At 34.0% G+C, this 22,858-nt stretch overlaps 1 protein-coding gene across 1 annotated transcript in view; it reads left to right on the top strand.

Moving 5' to 3' along the window:
- The window catches only part of ATRNL1 (attractin like 1), a 767,076-nt gene that overhangs the window by 80,712 nt on the left and 663,506 nt on the right, over nt 1-22,858 (top strand). The window lies entirely within an intron of this gene.

The following is a 22,858-nucleotide window of genomic DNA, read 5'->3' as shown; positions in this document are numbered from 1 at the left end:
GAATATATTGTTTATGAGTTTCATAAGAATAATAGATGAATTATGGGCAGTTCTGCAAATTAAATACAAAGTAAAACTTACCAACTTTTATGTAAAATTATATGTTAATAAAAACAATAAAATTAACTTATTACTTTACCTCTATGCATTTTGAATTCACTGCTTATTGGAAGTATGTGGTATCAAACATAATCTATGTACTTTCACTTTGAAAAGTACTTACAAATAATATAAAAACAATGGGTAAATATAGTTTAAAAGTGTTAGAATAATTAAGTTCCGTATGTCATAGAAAAGTGCTACATTAGGGAGTGATACTGTAGTAAAGTAGGACTGCTTTGAACATAAGTAATGGGACAATTTATCCTCTTCGTTATAAGTGAGTATTTCCACAAGAGAGTTTTTATTTTTATTTTGCTCTTTTCAGCTCTTAGTGGGAATTACTATATTGTGATGTCAGTTTAGACTCTTTTTTCTTTACTGATTTTAATGGCATCAGGTACCCAAATGTAGGTTGGATTTACTTTGACTATCTTACAAGTTTAAACTTCTAGAAAACCAAGGAAAAAATATTTTTGTATTAAAGATGGGTCTATCTCTATCCAGCATTGTGGTGAGGGTAACTGAAAAGAAAGCTGACATTAAGCAGAGTAGTTAATGAAAAGAGGATATTTTGCTAGATAAAAATTTGCCCAGAAATACACTCTTTTTAAATTAAACATTTTTTAATGTTTATTTACTTTTGAGAGAGAGAGAGAGAATGAGCGTGAGTTGGGGAGGGTCAGAGAGAGAGACACACACACACAGAGTTCAAAGCAGGCTCCAGGCTCTGAGCTGTCAGCAGTGAGCCTGATGTGTGGCTTGAACTTACAAACCACGAGATCGTGACCTGAGCTGAAGTTGGATGCTTAAATGACTGAGTCACCTAGCTGCCCCTAAAATTAAAAAAAAAAAAGGAAAATGTTTATTTATTTATTTTTGAGAGAGAGCACAAGTGGGGAAGGGGCAGAGAGAGAGGGAGACACAGAATCCGAAGCAGGCTCCAGGCTCTGAGCTGTCCGCACAGAACCTGACGTGGGGGTTGAACCCACGAACTGTGAGATCATGACCTGAGCTAAAGTCGGATGATTAACCAACTGAACCATCCAGGTGCCCTTGAAATGTACTCTAAGCATTTTATTTTTATTTATTTATCTAATTATTTNCCTGAGCTGAAGTCGGACGCTTAACCGACTGAGCAACCCAGGCGCCCCTACTCTAAACATTTTAATCTCATCTTTATGTAGAAATTTTAAAAACAGAGAAAAACTCCCAGTTAACATCTTTCAAAATGACCGTTATTCAACTTTTAATAATATTGCAAATGATTGCAAGGTATTTCTGGTTCTGTGCTTAGTATTGTGACTCTTCTTTGAGATTTTTATAATGTGATTTAGAACAAGGGACTATTATCTTTAATTATCTGAATTGGATCATTATAGATTAGCATTCAAAAAATCTAAGATACTATAGAATATTTTTAAACTGCTGAGATTATAGGTATTGTCTTTGCTATTTTAATAGTTTTTTAGAGTTTTGAGTTAAGGAACACCTCCAGACATTGGGTTGACTTTGTAGCTTATAGAAGCACATTTTGTTTCTACTTGGTTTCAGACATATGCATTAATGAATATCAGCAAATGATGAATCAGCTATTTTCCCTTACCTTTGCCAACTTGTTTTGAGTAGGATGATACAGACAATAAAGAATAAATACTATAGGTATGCACGCTTATGATGTGTTAGAAGATAGTAAGTTTTACAAAAATAGAGCAAGATCAGAGGATTGAGGATACTGAGGGTGGAAGGTAGTTACAAAATAGGGAGGCCAGAGTAGATCTCACTGAAAACATGGGTTTTGAGCAAAGAATTGAAGGAAGTGAAGGATTTTGCTATGTGCATATCTGGGGAGAAGAGTCTTCTCCGGAAGCGGGAGCAGCTAGTGTAAAGGCAAGAGCATGCGGAGCATGTCGTTGGAATAGTAAAGAGACTGAGGAAGAGAGTATGGAAAGTAAAAATGAACAGAAGAGGCTGGAGAAGCAATAAGCAACATCATAGGGTTTTTGCATTGGCTTTGTTTTTTTACGGAGTTAAATGGAGAGACATTGCAAGATTTTCAGCAGAGCAATGACATAATTTTTAAATGTATCATTTTGTCTGTGTTGAAAATAAACTCCGTAGTTTATTTTCAGTAGCAAGGAGGCCAGTAAGGGAGTTGTTAACAGTAATCTGGGCAGTGAGGTTGGCTTAGATCAGGGTGGTAGTATTGAGATGGTGAGAATTAGTCAGTTTCATCTGTATGTTTTTAAAGTAGAACTTATAGTATTTACTGAGAGTTTGGATGTAGAGTCTGAGGTAAAAGAGGAAAGAGACAAGGATGATTCCAGTGTTTTTGATCTGAGCAGCTGGAAAGATGAAGTTGCCTTAATGAATGTAGAAGATTACGAAGCAGGTTTGAGGTGAAGGTGGTTTGAAGGTCAGGAGTTTAGTTTGGATGTGTTATATATATGTGAGATATCCATTAGACATTAAAGTAGACTACAGAGAGATCTGGGCTGGAGATGTACATTTGGGAACTCCTAGGATATAGATGGCGTTTAAAGCCACGAGACTGGATCAGATCACTAAGGAAATGGGTGTAGATAAAAAGAAGAGAAGGATTGGGCCCTGTGGTGTTCCATAAAAAGGAGAAGATAATGAGCAAGGAAGAATGGTGTTGTACGAGAAGCCAAGTGAAAGATTATTAAACAGAAAAGTAATCAACCTTGCCAGATGTTACTCTGGTGATGACACAAGGAAAATGATTTCTAAGGATTGGCCATTGACTTTAGTACCGTGCAGGTGATAGGTGATCTCGACAAGAACACCTTTTATGCAGTGAGTAAAAGCCTAATTGGATTGGATTTAGGAGGGAGGGGGAGTGGATTGGAAACAGTAGGTGAAGTCAACTCTTTCAAGGAAATTTACTTATGAAGGGGAGCAAAGAAGATAGCTGGAAGGCAGGAAATATAGGATCTTTTTAAATGTGGGTTTACCCAGAAGCAGACCACTAAACAAGGATTCAGGTGAAAGAATTTTACTTGGGAAAACGCAAGTCATGCTATTTGAGGAGTTGAGAAGTAATGCCAGCATGAGAAGGTGGCCACGAAAGGTTCCACTAATAAAGCCAAAAACCACAGGAGTGATGGAACTTAATGACCCAGGCTTCAAATTAACACTTCATCTTTGAAATTTCCTTTTTTAACTTTTCAACTTCTTGTTAATGGATGAGTCCTGTGGTCTGTGTCTTCAAAAACAATCCACTCTTTAGCTGAAGATATGTTTCAGTCAGGGTGGTGTGATTTGTATGGAATTGTGCATAATGTATAACAACAGAATACTTGAGAAAATCGCTTATGTGGAACACACACAAGTCGATCTGGCAGGAAATTTTCCATGAGGGTGCCCTACAGTACATCTTCTAAAAGTTGAATTGTCAGGAATGATAATGACAGTAAGCAACAAGCTTTATGTGCAAAATTATTGGAAAAAATCAGGAAAATGCATATGAAGAGATTAGGTTGCAGTAAAAGCTCCTTAAACTTTTAAGTAACAGTGTGAAGGTGGCCTTTATATATGTATAATAGTGAGAAGACTCTTGTTTATCTACAACTATATTTACTGCATTTTTCATTTTTTTGTAAGTGGTTTAATTTTTCTCTAAAGTCCTCTCTTTGTTTATAAATGCCTATGACACATACTGCTTTATATTTGTACTTCTATGCTTCTAAGAAGTTAAGTTTAGACAGCAAGAATCCTGCAGTATGCCTCTCTTTATACTTTCTAGTAAAGTGCCATGTATTAAATGCTTGATAAGTATTTGTGGATGAATGAATAGGGTTTTGAGCACATATTCTTTAAAAGTTGAATCTGTGTATTTCCTTACTGTTATTTAAAGTCTGTTAGCCAACTTTTAAAAATTGTGTACTGCATATTTTACTCTCCTTCTAGTGGTGACTCATAAAGTATGCGGGCACCCACAGTAGATCAGAGGGTGGGAGGTGAGTGAGGCTGAGGTGTTTTATTTCCCCAGGTCCTTCCCTGCTGGGCCATCTTGGGCTAGGTTGGTTGCCCTGGTGAAGGCTGGACTGGCAGGCGTCTTTATCTAAACAACTACTCTCTACGACTTCTGGAAACTACTTCCTCCTCTTGTTTTTTTTCAGGCTAACGGATAGTAAAGGCTTCCTGTCTTAGTCCCAGGATATTGCCCTGGCCATAGTTTTGTAAATGGCCTTTTTATCAGACTCCTTATAATGACTCATTTTTAGTATATCATCTGTTTCTTCTCAAGAACATGTCTGATTGCAGCTACAGTGTCGTGTTTTAGAGATTCAAATATAACTTGTTTATCTAAATGATCCTTCATATGTGTTTAGGCATTAGGATCCTGGAGGGTGAGAGAAAGAGGTGTTTTGTGAGAGGACTTCATACTTTATTAGTGGAGAAAAAGGTCAGTAGAAATATGAATCTTTTAGAATAGAGCGGATCTAGGTCCTTTGGTCCATTTCTACTACTGTTACTCTTGAGAGTTAGCATTTTCATACTATGTGGTCCTTGTAGCATTTTCTTTTCTTTTCTTGTTAAAGATTGTTATATGTGGTTTACATTTTTAAGAGCATTAGTTATTCTAGGTTTTTAATAAGCAGCACTTTTATTTGCCTACATGTTACTTTCTACTTATTTTATTTTCAAATATTAAAATAAGTTATTTTTTATTTTATTATGTTTCTAAACATTACCTGTTCATTCATCCAGCCTTAAGATGTGTACTCAAAGTTTCTGAGCAAGGTAACTTTGGGTGGTATTAATAGAAAGAGATTTTCTTTCGCAGATATAAAAGATATATGTATTAATACATTCAAAAATATTTACTAAGTGGCTACTATTTTCCAGGAACTCTTCTAGGTCCTAAGAATACAGCAGTAAACAACCCAGACACATTTCCTGTCCTCATGAATCTTACACTCTTCTGACCTCTGAATAGATTTATTTTCAAAACTTCTGAGGGTAGAATTATTCTTATTTTTTCTTTTTACAAGTAGTTTATTGTCAAATTGGTTTCCACATATCACCCAGTGCTCATCCCATAAGTCACAAGTGCCCTCCTCCATGCCCATCCCCGCCCCCCACATCCATCAGTCCTCAGTTTTTGTCAGCATTCAAGAGTCTCTCATGGTTTGCCTCTCTCCCTTTCCCCCACCATTTCCCCCTTCTCCCCCTTGTTCCTCAGGTAAGTTCCTCCTAATCCTCCTATACGTGCAAACATATGATATTTGTCCTTCTCTGCCTTACTTTCTACTTATTTTAAAAAGAATAACCACTTGTTGGCTTATAATTATGTTTATTCAAACTCAACTTTATTTGGTTATTATTATCATCAATATAGACGTAACCATGTCTTACTAGCAAAAGCACCCCAAAAGTATATTTGGTAAGAGGATATTTATTAAAAAATATAACCATTTCTGTAGTCTTTTAAGTTTTCACTTTATATCAGATTCATTAAAAAAATTGGTGGAGTTTTAAAAAGTTTTCTGCTTTTCCACTATTCCAAAATCTAGAATTTCTTATTATGGAATTGTTTTTAAAAATAGCTTTTTATACATGTAGACTTATATTGCATATTGTTTTGTTTACTTGGTTCTGAGTTTTATAAAAAGGAAATAATATTTTATACAGTTTTCTGAGGCTTCTATTTCACTTACCAGTGTATTACCAACATTCACCTATGTTGTTGTATATTACTGTATTTAATGCCTTTACATTACTGTATTTCAGTATATATGTGTATGTATAGATGTATATGACTCTACTATCATTCCTTTATCCGTTCTCCTATTTATGAGCTTTCGAGTTGGGTATCTGGTTAAATTCACCTACAGCAGCAATTTTGAGAAATCTTGATAAAAGTACTGTATTTTAAAAGATAAAGAAATCCTCAGGATTTTCAGGCAGAAAGATAAAATATCTTACAAGGACAAGAGATTAGCTTAGTATTGGATTTCTCAAAAGCAACATACAAATCAGGGCAACCAAGGAGCAAATTTTCCAAGAAAAGGAAAGAAGTATTGGTCAAGGGTGCTGTATATTGCCCAACTGTCCTTCAGGTGTCAAGGTGATAGAAAAAACTGTTTGAACATGGAAGAACTCAGGTGATTCTGTGTATGTGTGCCCTTACCTGAGAAATGTAGGACAGTAGCAATGTGTAGACTTTTTTGTAAAGGTATACAGTAAACAATTTAGGCTTTGTATGCCACACAGCCTGTGTTGTCACTACTCAGTTCTGCTGTTGAAGCTGTACGCATGCAGTGGTGTAACATACATAAATGAATGAGTGTGGCTGTGTTCCAGTAAAACTTGATTTACAGAAACAGTTGTTGGGCTGGATTTAGCCTGTGGACTGTAATTCGTCAGCCCCTCTCCTGGAGGGAGAATAAGCTTCATCTAACAAAGAGATGAATGGGAACACTTCATGTAAAAGACTGGTGGAGAATGTTTCATGTATTTAATTTTAGAGCTAAGACTAATAAAAACAACAGTAGAGATGTCGATCGACAACTAATATGCAGATATTATGTCTTCCTTCCACCTAGAAAGAATGCAACTAAAAATGGGAGGAGGGTAAGGCAAAAGGAAAAGCAGAGAAAGAACTTAGACTCCTATAAGTGTCAAAGGATGCTGATTAACTTGGTCTGCATTTAGGTTGTTTGGTCCCAATTTTAGTTTTTTGGGCAGGCCCAACATTGTGTGAAAGACATTTATTTCATAAATGTCATTCTTTTTTAGAAGTCCTCCAGAGAGCAAAGAGAACATTTACTTACTTAAAAAATATAGAATAAAATATTGTGTTCAATTACCAGATGGATCTATTGGATGCTTTTGCAAATCTAAGATATACTATAGGATCTTAGTGTTTATTTTTATTATGTTTTGAAACACTTTGCTGTTTCATCATCCTAGAAATTATTTACTGCTTATCAGTTATTACCAAACATGTTAATAAAATTAAAATAATAAGAAAACAAGTTGCTTGAAAGTGTGATGCTAGAATGAAATATATGGTCACTTTCAGTGTTCTTATTGCAGTGCCCAGAGTGTTTTATTGCATTCAAAGAAAGCATAAAAGAAAACTGGAGCCACTATCATTGGAGCCTGCTCTTAGCTTTTATTGAACACAATAATTGGATTCAATGAGATAGTAGGATTGTGATCCTAATGTCAGAGAAAGTAGAATTCAGGCCATCAAAACACTGTATGAGTCAAGAATACCTTATTATATTAAAAACCACAACTCACCTTGAAGATATAATATGAGTAGGAGAATATCTCTGTACCCAATAACCCACCAACCAGCTATTTAAAACAGAAACTACAGGCAATGCAAGGAGAAATAGATAGCACCAATGTCTTTACGAAGCAGTTCAAACATTACTTTTTATGACAAGACAGAAAGTAAGACAAGGTAAAAAAAAATCTAAACAACAAAATCAATAAAGCAGTGGTAAGAATATATGTCAAATGCCACAGCCTGATTATGGACAATGTTATCTTCTCAAGTACTTTTGGAAAACTCACAAAAAGTGAGTTGATCATATTTTAGGATGAAAGGAAAACAGCAGTAGGTTTCCAAAAGTGGGAATATTAAATTAAACCTTTCTAATGGGCAAAAGGGGATACAAGCACAAGTTACAAAATTGCTGAAAAATAATGGCAGTAAGATCAATACATATGAGAATCTGTGAGATAGATGTATACAATTATCAGAGGAATATTTGTAGTATGAAACAACAATATTTATATGAATGAAAATAGATGAACCACAGTCCCAGCTCAGAAAGCAAAAATTAGAATAAACTACTCACACACACACACACACACACACACACACACACACGTATGAGGAAGCAAATAATAAAAATAAAATCTGAAATCATTGATATAAGAACAGAAAGACAGTAAATCAATTTAATAGATTATAGTTGTTTTTTTTTAAATAGTAAAATAGATGAACCACTAGTTAACTTGCTTAATCAAGAAACAAGGGAGAAACAACAAATTTACAAAATAAGAAACAACAAGGGGAAAATAATATTGGTGAAGACTTTTTTTAAGTTTATTTATTTTGGGAAGGGGCAGGAAGAGAGAGAATGGATTCCAAGCTGACTCTGCACTGTCAGCGCAGAGCCTGGTGTGGGGCTGGAACTCAGGAAACATCAGATAATGACCTGAGCCCAAATCAAGAGTCAGACACTTAATGGACTGAGCCACCCCACTGGCCCAAGAGGAAATTTTTAAAAATTGAGACTACTTTGTACATCGATTCAAATAAGTTTGAAAATTTAAAAGAAATTGATAATTTCTTAGAAAATAACAGTTTTCTAAAATTGAACCCAGTAGAGATAGAAAGTTTATATAGTTGAATTTCTATAGGAAAAAAGAGAAAGCACCAGGCCTACATAATATTATAGGTTAAGTTTAGCAGCACTTGTAAATTGAGAGAATAAAAAAGGAAGGAAAACTTACAGATTTGTTGTAGAAAGCAAGTTTAACATTGCCACTTAAACCTGGTGCAATTATCTCAGAAATAGAAGATTATAGACCTGTATGTTTCAGAATGAATTAAGATGCTTTGTCTTAAATGTCACTATAAAAATCTTAAATAAAATGAATAAACTTCATTGCACACCAAGAAAAGAATATACCATAATCAAGTGGGATATATAACTAGGATTCCAAGGATGATTCAATTTTAAGAAATGCATTAATGAAATTCATTATGTAGGTCTAATGATCATGCTAGAAAAAGCCCCTTCCTAATTAAAATTCTACACAAATTGGACTGGATGTTTGAACACAATAAATTTACCTATTTTAGTCCCAAAGCCAGCATCTTATATAGGGAAACAGGCATTTCTGTTAAGGCCCAGATCGAAACAAGGATGTACACATCTCCATAACTATTTAACATTTTTCTGAAGGTAGTAGAGGAAACAAGTAGAGTTATAGGAATTCGATAAAGAGAACTTAAACTATTTGCAGGTGATAATAGAATTCCTGGACAACCTTACACAGTAATAGGACTAACTGAAATAATAAAGAATTCAGCAAGGTAAGAGGTTATAAAATTAATATGCAAAAATAAATATCCTTCATTTATGCTATAAAAATACATTTAGAATAGCTACAATGAAGCTAAATCACTTAGGTATATTTTTTTTTGACAAGAAATGTTCAACTTTATTTAGAGAAACTATAAACCATTCCTGAAAGTCACAAATGTAGGGAAAAACCCCCACCTATTTAACAAAAATACCTATCAATTCCATTTTAAGGGATTCATACTTCAGTTATATCTCCAGAAATGCAAAAATACACTTTTTTTTTTGGTATGGACAAAGTTATTCCTTGTGACATTATTTGGAAACACCTTCACTGCAAACACAAGGTAAAGAAAGCATGGCGCATCCACATTAATGGAGTACTATGCAGTTGCAGAAAAGAAAGAAGAACTCTTTGAAATCATATAGAGTGCTTTATTTACAGGATATATTAAGTGACCCAGTGCAGTAAAGTGTATATCACATACTACTTTTTGTGTAGAAATGTAGGGGAAATCAGAAGATACTCTTTACTTTTTTAGAGTTTATTTTGAGAGAGAGATAGCGTGAGTGGGGGAGGGTCATAGAGAAGGAGAGAGAGAGAATCCCAAGCAAGCTCTGAGCTGCCAGCCCAGAGCCCGATGTGGGGCTCGAACTCATGAATCCATGAGATCATGACCTGGACTGAAACCAAGAGTCAGACCCTTAACCGACTGAGGCACCCAAGCGCCTCCAGAAAATATTCTTATACCTGCTTATATGAGCAAAAATAAACACTGGAAGGAAAAAGTAGGACACAGTGATGTTGGTTACTAACCAAGATGGGGGGGGGGAGTAGTGTGGGAGGGATAGGAAATGAAAGTATTCTTCTGCTAAATAGTTTTGATTTTTAGAAACATATTGATTATCTGCTTATAAAAAAATCAAGGAAAGAAGAAAACTCTAGAATAATGCAAACAAACAATTGAACCCAGCCATGTTTCAGATGAATAACAAATCACACTGAAAGCAGGAGACCACAACTAATCCACATGCCTTTATAACACAGTATTTGGTTACATGTCCTCAGTATTTGGGAAGAACTTCAAACAGATTTTTTAGGTTTTGGTTTTTGAAGGTATTGGTGAAGCAGTTCTATTTTATTTTAGGTGTGTTACCAGGTTGAAAAAGAAATGAGAAAATGTGTTATTGGGAGCTAAAGTTCTCAAGGTGGAAGTTGGGAGATACAAATATGAAATGGAGAAGGCAAGGAATAATCCTGCCTTATGGACTGGAATTGGAGGTATCAGTGTGAATTCGTTGATTAGGGAGGGAGGGAGGTAGGTGGGTAGATAGACAGACAAATGGGCGGGCAGGCTCACAGTTACTGATTTGGTTCTTCTGAAAAGGCTAAGAAGCCAAGACACTCCCATAGTAGTGAGCACAACAGTTCCCCATATTCTCAGATCTGGTTCCTGATAACATTACCAAGAAAAGAAAGCAGGGCTCCTTGGAGAAATGGCTCTTACTAGGGTTGTGACAGGGAAAATAAGGATGAACTTGGTATATATCTTATTGTATCAAATTAAGGAAGTGCTCAGGAAAATGATAGGTCCTGTCAAAAGAACATAGGAATCAGCTTGAAGGAGGTTCCTTTGGTAAAATCTGGGATACTTTGAGCATCAAAATAATTTAGGAAAGTAGTAAATTATAAACTTGAAACAATAGGAATCTGTGAGTTTACGCGGATAATGGACAGACCAACAGAAAAACAGGAGGAGGGAGACCTTTTACTTATACAGAATGCTGACTGGTATTGCTGGCATTGAAAAGTCATTTTGGATAATTGTAAAATTTGGTTTGGGAAAGAATCATCAATAGATGTTAAATCTCCAGGGGTGGGGACAGATTTTTGATGAGATGCTCATGGTATTTAAATGTCTTTCCTGCAGGTTGTTTATAGGGTACAGGAAAGAATAGTACCTTGTCTGAGTGATCAAAATTCACATCATAAACCATGGGAAATTGCACATTGTATGCGTCTGGATACAATAGCTTCTGAGAGCAACATCACTTATTGTAAGGTTTGGCGAACTTCATCTGTGCAGGTTCAGACAGTAAATATTTGGGCCTTTGTAGACTATACAGTCTCTCTTTCATCGACTCAGTTCTGCCAGTGAAATTTGAAAGCAAGCCATAGATAATATGTAAATGAATAAATATGCCTGTGTACCAAAGATATTTGTTTACAAGTGTGAGCCACTGGCTATATTTGGCCGATGGGACACAGGTTTCCTACCCAGGACTGCAAACCCAAGCCTAATTATTAAGCTGTATCATACAAACCTCAAATGAGGAACTTTTTAATTCAAAAGGGGAAGAGCTTTATCCTAAAATATTGATGTCATGAGAGACAAAGGCTGAAAAATTGTTTTTTTTTAAAAAATTGTTTTAAAGGACGCTTAAGAAACATGGCAACTGGGACGCCTTGGTGGCCAGTCAGTTGAGTGTTTGATTCTTGATCTCAGCTCAGGTCATGATCCCAGGGTCATGGAATCAAACCCCGCAGCAGGCTCCACGCTGGGTGTGAAGCCTGCTTACAATTCTCTGTCTCTGTCTCTGTCTCTGTCTCTGTCTCTCCCTCTCCTTCTGCCCCTCTCCTGCTCCTCACACACACACTCTTGTCTCTCTCTAAAAAACAGAAACATGACAATTGAATATGGTAGATGATCTCTGACTGTATCTCTGTACTGGATGAAAAAATGCTATGAAGGACATTAATTGGCTCAGTTTACAAACTGAAATATCTATGCATATTAAAGCATTCTATAAATGTTGAATTTCTTGACATTAATAGCTGTAATATGGTTATGTAAAAAAGGAAGTCTTTGTTCTTAAAATATACACCCAAATATATAGGGGTAAGAGGAATGATGTATGCAGTTATTGTGCTTGTGTGCGTCCAAATGGATGTGTGAGTGAGTGAGTGAGTGTGTGTGGAGGAGAGAGAGAGAGAAAGAGAGAGAGAGAAGGAGAATAATCAAATGGAACAGTGTTAACAATGAACCTGAGAAATGGGTATATGGGAATTCTTCGACTACTCTTGCAACTTGTTTGTACTTTTGAAATTATTTGCAAATAAAATGCTAAAAATAGGTCACAGGAAGTGGATGTGTATTTTTTCACATTTGTTTAGATAGGGTGTATATTTGAAGTGAAGATTAATTATAAGGAATTCCTCTGAACTTCTGGTGGTAAAGGAAATGTCAGTTTGTCCTTTCTGCTATACTTAGAATTATGGCTTTTAGAGAATCTGTAAATCTCAGAGGGGACTTATATGGATGGTTTTACTAACTTGGACCATAAAGTTATTCTGGGTTATCCTGAGGGAAATTTATTTCACTTTAGGTTAGCACTACCTCATAAACTTTCTAAGAATCTCAATGTGAATCTCAGGGTTAGTATAATATTAATGTTTTGCTTTAGTATTTTTCATGCTTTTAGAATTTGAAAGGTGTAGGTGTAGTTGGGAAGCCATTATTAATGCCGTTTTATCTTTTTTCTTTTTGATTTAAAAACCAATAGATATGATATTTTTAGTTTTTTCCCCCTCTATAAGTGTAGTGATATGTTACTTTCTCTTCAGCTCTTAACATCACGTGTTTTTCAGAATTTGGTGGTGTAAATTGGATATTGCTTTTCAGCAAACTCGTGTCTGAAAACATAGTTTTGTAGAACAGGTATATTAGGTGGTGGAAATTAGGAATTTTTAATAGAGGAAATCTCCCCTTTAAAAATAATTCAGTCATAGGAACCATAAAACGCATACTTTTACTATCTTAAATTAGGCTTGGCATTTGATGTGAATTTCATTTGTGAAGAACTTTTCAGGACTAATTTGGTAAAATGAAACATTTTCAATGTAATAAGTAAAATATTGCTTTAATAAATTGCTCAGTCTATGTGACAAAGGCTGCTGTTCAGATTATATATATTTTTTCATATTTTCTAAATGTTTCAGAAACTATCAGAATAAAAGACTTCAGTTTTGGTAAGTGAAATTATTACATCATGTGTCTTTAAAACTGTTTAAAAGTTATATAAATATTCTATATTAAAAAATTTTTTTAACATTTATTTATTTTGAGAGACAGAGCATGATTGCGGGAGGGGCAGAGAGATAGGGAGACACAGAATCCAATGCAGGCCTCAGGCTCTGAGCTGTCAGCACAGAGCCTGATGTAGGCCTTGAATTTACAAACTGAGAGATCATGACCTGAGCTGAAGTCAGACGCTCACTGACTGAGCCACCCAGGCGCCCCGATTATTCTATATTTTAAACTGTGCACGGGTTATATTAAAAAAAAATCACTACTTGTGTATTCAGGACTCAAAATTCAGGTCTTTTTCTGTTTAACATTCTTTTGCTGATGGAGATCTTAGTCCCTTACAAGGTAGCCATGTAATGGCTACATTAATACATATAAAATGTATTTTATATATTTTAACAATTTTATGTATATTTAGAAGAAATATGGATGCCTTATAAATTTGTACTTGGTTTTTCATGACCATATAGAACTGTACATGTGCAAATTCCTCACGCTTCCACATACTGGCCCTGTAAATGTTTTGAGCTATCTTACTTTCCACTTACCTTCTAATTTTTAGACAAGCTTTGCTAGTTCCTTCAGTCTTCCCTGAAGGTGAACAGGGTTTCCATCCATATCTTCTTGTTAATGCCTTAAATGAGCACAAATACTAATGATTTAAAGAATATTTTGCAGTAATGAGAATAGTGGCTAACGTTTGCTGAGGCCTTACTCTGTGCTAGGCAGTGTTGTAAGTACTTATTACATGTTAACTCAGAGTGAACATGTAAATATAAACTATTCTTATCACGTTCTATAGGTAAGGGAAATGAGCACAGATGTCTCACACAAGTGGCCAGTGGTCACCCAGCTAGTAGATGGGAAGATTGGGATTACATAAATATAAAATGCACAATATCTTAGTTGACCTTTTGTTATCTTTAACACCCTCTCTGGACAAATTACACTTTGTAATAACCCATTCAGACTTAACAGGACTTAACTGAGCATGGTGTCTTACGTAATGTGAGACCATTACTTTCCCTTGTTCTAGATATATCTTATTTTATACTGATATTACTGTGATGACTTACAGTTAGCCTAAAGAAAACAGAACTTCTTCATTATTTTTTTGTTTTTTATACAATTACTGTGAAGGGAGGTATACTCTGTCCAATACTTGCTTATTTAATGGTGGAGACTTCGTCAGGGGCCTGACATTTATTATTAAAAGAGTTTCAGCCCATCATTACTATTGATTCATAATTCTGGTATCTAAAGACTTACCTTGTCCTTTTATTAAGTCAGTGGTCATTTAATATTAAAGTATAACTTCTTTGTTTTCATCCTAGAAATTGACAAAAATTGTGGAAAAGTAAACCTTTGGCAAATAAAAAAAAAGAGAATGTGTAGATTAAAAGAGATTTAATAGACGTATCAGACAACTGCAATGTATGGATCTCATTTAGATCCTGCTTCCAAACAAACTTGAAAAAAGCTTATAAAATAAGTAGAAATTTGAACACCTACTGGAAACTTCCTCATATTAAATAATTATTAATTATCTGGCTTTGTTTTTATATTTTGAGAATTGCAGTGCAGACCGATAGGGTTTTAGAGTAAAGCTGTATGCAGTCTCTTCTACAGATAACGTTTTAAGAAATCGTTTCTGTTTTCCTGGACTTGCGGCCTATTGTGTAACTTCTATTGTCTGGAAGACTTGCAGTTGTTACTACTTTTCCCAAACATGTTTGGTAGAAAGTGGCGAAGCCATCTGGGTCTGGAGTTTTCTTAGTGGCAAGGTTTTAAAGTAAGAGATTCAGTTAATCTACTAGTTATAAATCTACTCAAGGTTTTTCTCTTTTCTTGTCAGAATTTGCATTCGATTATGTTTTCAGAATTTGTCTATTTTATCTAAATTTTCAAGTGTATTGACTTAAAGTTCCTCATAATATGCTGTTAGTGAAGTTTAAAATATTTTATAGCTCTGCCCCCTTTAAATTCCTAATATTGGCTTATTTCCACCTTCTTCCTTTTGTCTTGAGCAGATTCTTCAGAGGATAATAAATCTTAATGCTTTTCAAAGTATCAGCTTTTGAGGTTAATAATTTTTTTGTACAGTCATTCAATTCAATTAATTCCTATTTTTATTCTGACTTCCTTTTAATATATTTTGATGTGTTAAGCTTTTTCCCTTTCTTTATACTGATGGATAATTCATTGTTTTTTCAATTTCCAAATTTTCCAATAACATTTGTTGAAAAGATTTTCCTTTCTCCATTGAATTACCTTGATAAATGTGTTAAAATGTCATTTGCATATGAGTTAATTTTTTACTCTATTTTGATCCACTGATGTACATTATGTTTTTTCCACAACCACACTTTATTGATTGGGATAGCTTTATAAATCAGGCAGTGTAAATCCACTGTCATTTTTTCTATTTTCAAAAAATTTTGGACTATTCAACATACTCTACATTACCATTATAAAATTTAGAATTGGCTTGTCAATTTCTTTCTATCTCTCTTTCTTTTTTTTTTTTTTTTTTGGCTTTTCAACCTCTTTAAAAAAAAGCTTGTAGGGATTTTAATTGAGGTTGAATTACATATAGAGGGGAAGATTGAGTCTTTAACAATATTGATTCTTCTAACTCATGGACATGAGTATTTATTAGGTCTTTAAATTTTTCAGCAATGTGTACTAGTGTTGCACACAGTTTGCTAAATTTATATGTAAGAATTTAAAATTTTTATGTTATTGTAAAAGGCATTTTGCAAGTATTTGTGTAGTATAGTGATTATCATGTTTGCCTGGAAATGGCATTTGAAATGTCAATTTATAATTGTTGGTTGCTAGTATATAGAAAAGCAATTGATTTTTCCTATTCCACTGGTATTTTGCAACTCATTAATCCTTATACCTTTTTAAAAATTATCTACATAAATGATCATGTGTTAAAATCATGTTAATAAAATTTTCCTTTTCAAATTGTATACCTTTTACTTATTTTCTTCGGATTATTGCAGTGGTAGTATCTCAGGTACAGTACTGAGTAGGAGTAGTGAAAGCAGATAGTCCTGCCTTTTTTTCCTGTTTTAGGAGGGAAAGTTCCAGTCTTTTAATTATTATGTTAGTGGTATGCTTTTTAGATGCCTTGTATCAGATCAAGGAAATCTAGTTTGCCAAGAGTCTGTTTCATCAATGATGTTAAATTTTGTCACATAATTTTCCTGCATCTATTGAGATTATTTGTCCTTTATTATATATTATTTTATTTCTTAATATGGTGAATGACAGTGATTTTCAGATATTAAACAACTGTTGCATTTGTGGGTAAACTATTGGTCATAATGGATTATCCTTTTCACATATTGCTGGAATTGATTTGCTAAAAATATCAAGAATTTTTATGTTTATGCTCATCAGAGATATTAGACTAGTTTTCTGTTTTTATAATGTCTGTCTAGTTTTGCAATCTGGGTAATGATAAAGTGATTTGAGGAGTGTTTCATTTCATGCTATTTTCTATAATAAGAATTTGTGTATATTGGTATTAATTCTTTCTCAAATGTTAGATGGAACTCACCAGTGAAACTGTTTGGTTCATGATCTTTCTTTGTCAGAAAGGTTTTGACTGTAATGCTTATTTTCTTTAATAAATTTAGAGATACTCAAATTACCCATTTCTTTGTGAACAAGCTTTGGTAGTTTATATTGGAGATTTGTCCATATCATTAAGATGGTAAATTTATTGGCATAAAGTCATTATATTCCCTTATTATTCTTTTTAATGTTTGTAAACTGTGTATTGATATCTTTCTTATAATATCTGATATGAATAATTTGTGTCCTCTCTTGTCAGGTTGACTAAAGATTAATAAGTTAAACAGCTTTATTCATCTTTTCAAATAAGTAGCTTTTCCTTCCTGTTTTCTAGTTTTATTGATTATTGCTTTATTTTTATGTTTCTTTCCTTATTTGGATTTTATTACCTCTGTTTTACTACCTTCTTAAGGTGGGAGAAGAGAACATTGAATTGATAGAGACCTTTTTCTTCTTTTTAAATATATGTGTTTATTGCTATAAATTTCTTTCTAAGCCAGTAGTTCTCAAACTTTCATATACATAAGAATGACCTGGATGGTTGTTAAAATAGATTGCTGTCCCCTAACCCCTGATTTTCTTATTCATTATGTGGGGATTGGTGCCAGGAAACTTTCATTTTTAGTTTCTAGATTATGCCACTTTGCCACTGTCAAGGAACCACCCACGAGAAGGACTGATTGCGTGGCTTTAAGCAGGATCCTGCATATTTTGAAAAGTATTTTTGTTTCCATTTAATTCAAAGTGTTCTTTTCTTCTTGTGTGTGATTTTTTTTCTTTGGCTCCTGGGTTGATTCGTAGTATTTAGTTTGATTCAAATACATGAAGATTTTTCAGGTATCTTTCTTGTCATTATTTTTTGTTTAGTTTAAATTTAGTTCTTCCCAAAGACTATGTTTTGCTATTAAAATTTTTGTGAGTCTTATCTTCTGACTGAGAAGATGGTATGTCTTGGTGAATGATAAGTGTCCATTAAAAATGATGTGTCTTCTGCTGCTGCAGGTGGGGTGTTCTATAGATGCTGGTTGTATGATGGGGGTGGAGTTTCAAGCCTTAGTATTTTCCTTAGTCACTGAAAGACTAATGTAGAAACCTTCATTTATAAGTGGATTTAAGTATTTAATTTTTTAGTTCTATCAGTTTTTGCTTCATACATTTAGATGTTTTGTTATCAGTCATAATTTTTACAATTTAAATTTTTAGATCCCTATAATACATTATCTGCCTTCATTCTAAATTATTTTCTGTTGAACAGTTTCTTTTAACATTTCTTTTAGAGTAGTCCTGCTGAATATGGATTATCCTGGATCTTCTATATCTGAGAGTCTCTGTATCTCGCAGTCATACCTGAAAGATAGTTTTGCTTGTCATAGAATTCTGAGTTACAGTTATTTGTCAGCACTTTTGAAAGTGTTGGGCTCTTCCTTCTGGCCTATATAATTTTTGGGGGTAAAAACCACAGTTGTTTGAATTATTTTTCTTTAACCTCTTCTGAGACGTTTTGTTTATCTTCGGTTTTCAGCAGCCTAATTGTGATGTGTGTAATTGTGGATTCTTTCAACTTATTCCGTTTGTCATTTGTTCAAGTTCTTGAATCTGTAGGACTATTAATTTATTAACTTCCCCTTTTGTTTTATTTTTATTGAGGTTGCTTTAAAGTATACATCTTTAGCTTATCAGATTCTACCTTTAAATAATGTTCTACCACTTCATATTTAGTGTTAGAATCTCACGATTTCCTGTATTTCTCCTCTTTTTGTGCTAATATTATATCTCACATATTATGAACACCATAGTAAATTGTGCTTTTTATTTGTAAGTAAGTTATCATTTTAGGGAGACAAGAAATGAGAAATTATGTCTTACATTTACTTACATATCCATCTTTCCTACACCCTTCATTCATCTATATAAACCCAGAATCTGTCTAGTATCAACTGTTATTTTCATCCAACTTCCTTTGTCATCTTATATAAGGTAAGTCTGTGGTGTTATACCTCTGCTTTTATTTGATCTGAAAAAGTTTTGTTTTGGTCTCATTTTTAGAAAATATTTTGTTGTATAGAGAATTCTACATTGATAGTTATTTTTGGTTTTAGTAGGGAATTCTACATTGTCAGTTTTTTTTTTCCATTCTTAATAAAAATATGAGATTTGATTATCTTCTGACTTAGCATTCTTTCTGGTAAGAGGTCAATTGTAATTCTTTGTTCTTCAACTTGTTCATCTTTATTACTTTACGCCATTGCTTGGTATAGGTTTCTTTATTTCTTTTTTTCCTGTTTGTATTAATATTCTTGGTTTTGTGTATTTATGGATTTCATTGAATTTGAGAAATTATTCAGATTTTATTTCCGTCCACCCATCACCTGCCACATTTCTGGAAATCTCATCGCACTAGATTAGACTTTTTAATATTTTCAGAAGGGTCCTGATAGTCTGTTCATTGTTTCTCAGGGTTTTTTGTTTGTTTGTTTATGTTGCCTCATTTTGGATAGCGTTTGTTTCCGTATCTTAAGTTCACTGTTCTTTTCTCCTAAAGTGTCTAATCCTGTGTTAATTCTACTTAATGTGTTTTTCATTCACATATTATCTTTTCCATTTCCAGGAGTTCTGTTTGAGTTTTTTTTTAATCTTCCATTTCTTTCTTAACATGTTCATGTTTTCTGTGACATTACTGAACATATTTGAATGTATTTACAATGGCTTTTAAAACTTTCTTTTCAGTTAATTTTATCTTCTGTGCTGTTTTGGGATCACTTTCTATTGACTGATTCTTCGTCTCACTGTGGGTCATACTTTCTTTGCCTTCTATGCTTGTTAATTTTTAAATGTAGTCCATACATGGTATGTTTTTATCATGTTGGCTGCTGGATTTTGTTGTGTTGCTTTAAAGAATGTTGGATTTTGTGCTGACATACAGTTAAGTCACCTGGTACAGTTTAAGCATTTTGGGGGATTGCCTCTGAGGTTTGTTAGAAGGGGACCCAGAGCAACTTTGAGTTTATGACTCCTTTATTCCAGTACTACAGCCCTTTGTAGGGCTCTACATAATGCCTCCTGTTGTATGAGGTCTTTCTTCTGTGTCTGCTAACACCACAACCTTTCCAAGCCCTGTGTGAGAACCAAGAGTTGTTCACCCTGCTAGGTTTCTTTTTTTCTTTACATGGCCTTTAAGTAGTTTTCTCTTGCACACATACAGATCAGTACTCCGTTTAGGATTTGAAGAAATCTTTCTGCAGATTTCTTCAGCCTTCTCTATGTGCAGCTACCTCATGTACAAATTCATTTTTGCTTCTGGCTTTTATGGTTATTTCATGTATTAACTTTTAGGAGTTATTTTCTTTTCTCTTTAATGAACTATTCTTTATAAATTGGGAATATGATGGAGCACATTACTAAGTTAAAAGCAAAATTCATTTCTATGCAAATAATGACATACAAATGATAAGAAAATACTTTTTTCAGATGACCAGTATATTTACTTGGAATGTTTACTAGGGAAAATTGGTTCACTGTAGTATGTGTACAGTTCCAAATGCAAAAATAATAAAAATATAATGAAGATGTGAATCGTAGTTAATTTTACATTTTGGGTATAAGAAAAAAATATTTTCTTAATTTTTTATGTGAAGCTACCATACCACCTGTGGGATCCTTGATTGAATTGCTAGTGACCAAATCTTGAGAAATACTACCCTTATATTTAGAATACAGATTTTGGTGTTAGACCTGTATCATAGGTGTTACACTTTTAATTTTTTTTAATGTTTGACAAGTTGAATGAAGTACTGTATTTCATGATGAATTGCCCATTACTCATAAAGTGAATATATATTTTTAGTTCAACTTCTTATTTTGAGATTATTGTAGATTTACATACACTTGTAAGAAATAACAATGATCCAGTGTACCCTTGGTGGAATTTTCCAAAGTGGTAACATTTTGCAAAAATGTATTCCAATATTGCAACCTAAATATCAACACTGATACAATTAACTGATCCTATTTCAGATTTCCCCAGTTTCATTTGTATTTATTTGTGTGTGCGTGTGTGTGCGTGTGTGTGTGTGTGTGTGTTTAGTTCTGTGCAATCTTATTGCATATTGTTTCCTGTATCCACCACTGCAGTCAAGTTATAGAATAGCTATATCACACAAAACTCCTTCACATCGCCCTTTTATTTAATTTTATATATTTATTTATCTTATAGAGAGCATGTGAGTAGGGGAGAGGAACAGAGAGAGAAAGAAAGAATCCCAAGCAAGCTCCATACTCAGCATGGAGGGGCTCAGTCCCACAACCCTGGGATCATGACCTGAACCAAAATTGAGAGTCAGTCACTTAGCTGAGTCACCCAAGTGCCCTTCACATTGCCCTTTTAAGCCACAGTCATAACGCTTCCACCCTCACTCCCCTCCCATTTATAACCCTTGATAATCACTGATATGTCCTCCATTTCTATAATTATGTTACTTCAAGGATTTTATATAAATGAACCATTTACATTTAAGCTAATTTTGATACATTAGTGCCTCAGTCTATTTTATGGTTTATTTTCTCACAGTTTCCTGTTTCTTACACCTCTGTTTCTTTTTAATTGTTTATAATGGGTTACTTGAAAAAGTTTTAGATTCCTCACTTTGATTTAATTATAGCATTCTTTTCTTTTGAAGTTAATTTATTTATTTTGAGAGAGAGAGAGAGAGAGCGAGCGAGCATGAGCAGGGAAGGGTCAGAGACAGAGAGGGAGAGAGAGTATCCCAAGCAGGCTCTGTGCTGTAAAGCATAGAGCCTGATGCAGGACTGAGTCCAGTGAGCCGTGAGATCATGACCTTGCCAAAATCAAGAGTGAGAAGCTTAACTAACTAAGTCACCCAGGTGCCCCCTTGATTTACTTATAGTACTCTTGAATTTATTTCTTTGTATAGTTTTCTTAGAGGTTGGTCTGGGTGTTAAAACAATACATATGTGACGTAGCACAGTCTAGTACTGGTATCAACGTTTTACCACTTCACATGACATGTGGAAACCGTGCTTGCTTTTACATCCCCTTACCTTCTACACTTTTAAGCATCATTGTCTTTCATATTAGATGATGTTATAATTTTTTTCCTTCATCAAGCATGATTTATAAACCATAGAGGAGAAGGGTAGTCTATTGTATGTAATCATATTTCAGCTGTATCTGTCATTCTCTCCTGATGCTCTGAGATTCCTTTTTTATTATTTCATTCCTGTTTAAAAAATTTTCCTTTAACCATCCTTTAAGGAGAGGGCCACATTTCAAAATTCTTTGGTTCCTTTCTTTTCATAGCCTTTTTTTCCATTTAATTCCTGAAAGATAGTTTTGCTGGAATAGAATTCGTGCCTGATAGTTCTTGTTTTTCGGCACTTGAAACATGCTGCTCCCTTTAGGCCTTTATAGTTTCAGATGAAAAATCCAGAGTTATTCTTATTGATGTGCCCCTATAAGTAATGTGTCATTTCTCTCTGGCTGCTTTCAAGATCGTTTTTTCTTCATCTTTAGTTTTTATAAGTTTTCTTATGATGTGTCGTCCTGTGGATTTTTTTAATTTATATGGATTTCTCTAAGGTTCTTGAATCTGTAGGTTCATGTCTTGTACAAAATTTAGCTATTTTCAGTTATTGTTTTCTTTAAATACTCTTTTAGTTCCATTCTCTTTTCCTCTTCTGAGATTCCAATGATGTGACTGTTGAATCAATTGTTACTGTCCCCCCAAAGTTTGAGTTTTTGTTCAATTTTTTTCGGTCTGTTTTCTCTTTTATTCAGATTTGTTTCATTAATCTGTCCTCAGATTAACAGATCCCGTCTTCTGTCAGCTCCACTTCAATATTGAGCCTATACATATAGTTTTTGTTTATTATTGCATTTATTCCCTCTAAATTTCTTTTTTTTTTTCTGAAATTTGTTTGTTTCAAAGAACATGTAATTGTTTTTTGGAATGTTTTTGTCATGGCTACTTAAAAATTATTGTCAGGTAC

Source organism: Crocuta crocuta, unplaced genomic scaffold (assembly GCF_008692635.1).
Source record: "Crocuta crocuta isolate KB4526 unplaced genomic scaffold, BGI_CrCroc_1.0 scaffold138, whole genome shotgun sequence".
NCBI lineage: Eukaryota > Metazoa > Chordata > Mammalia > Carnivora > Hyaenidae > Crocuta > Crocuta crocuta.
Note: the sequence above shows the minus strand (reverse complement) of the source record. Positions and strands in the feature narration are given on the sequence as shown.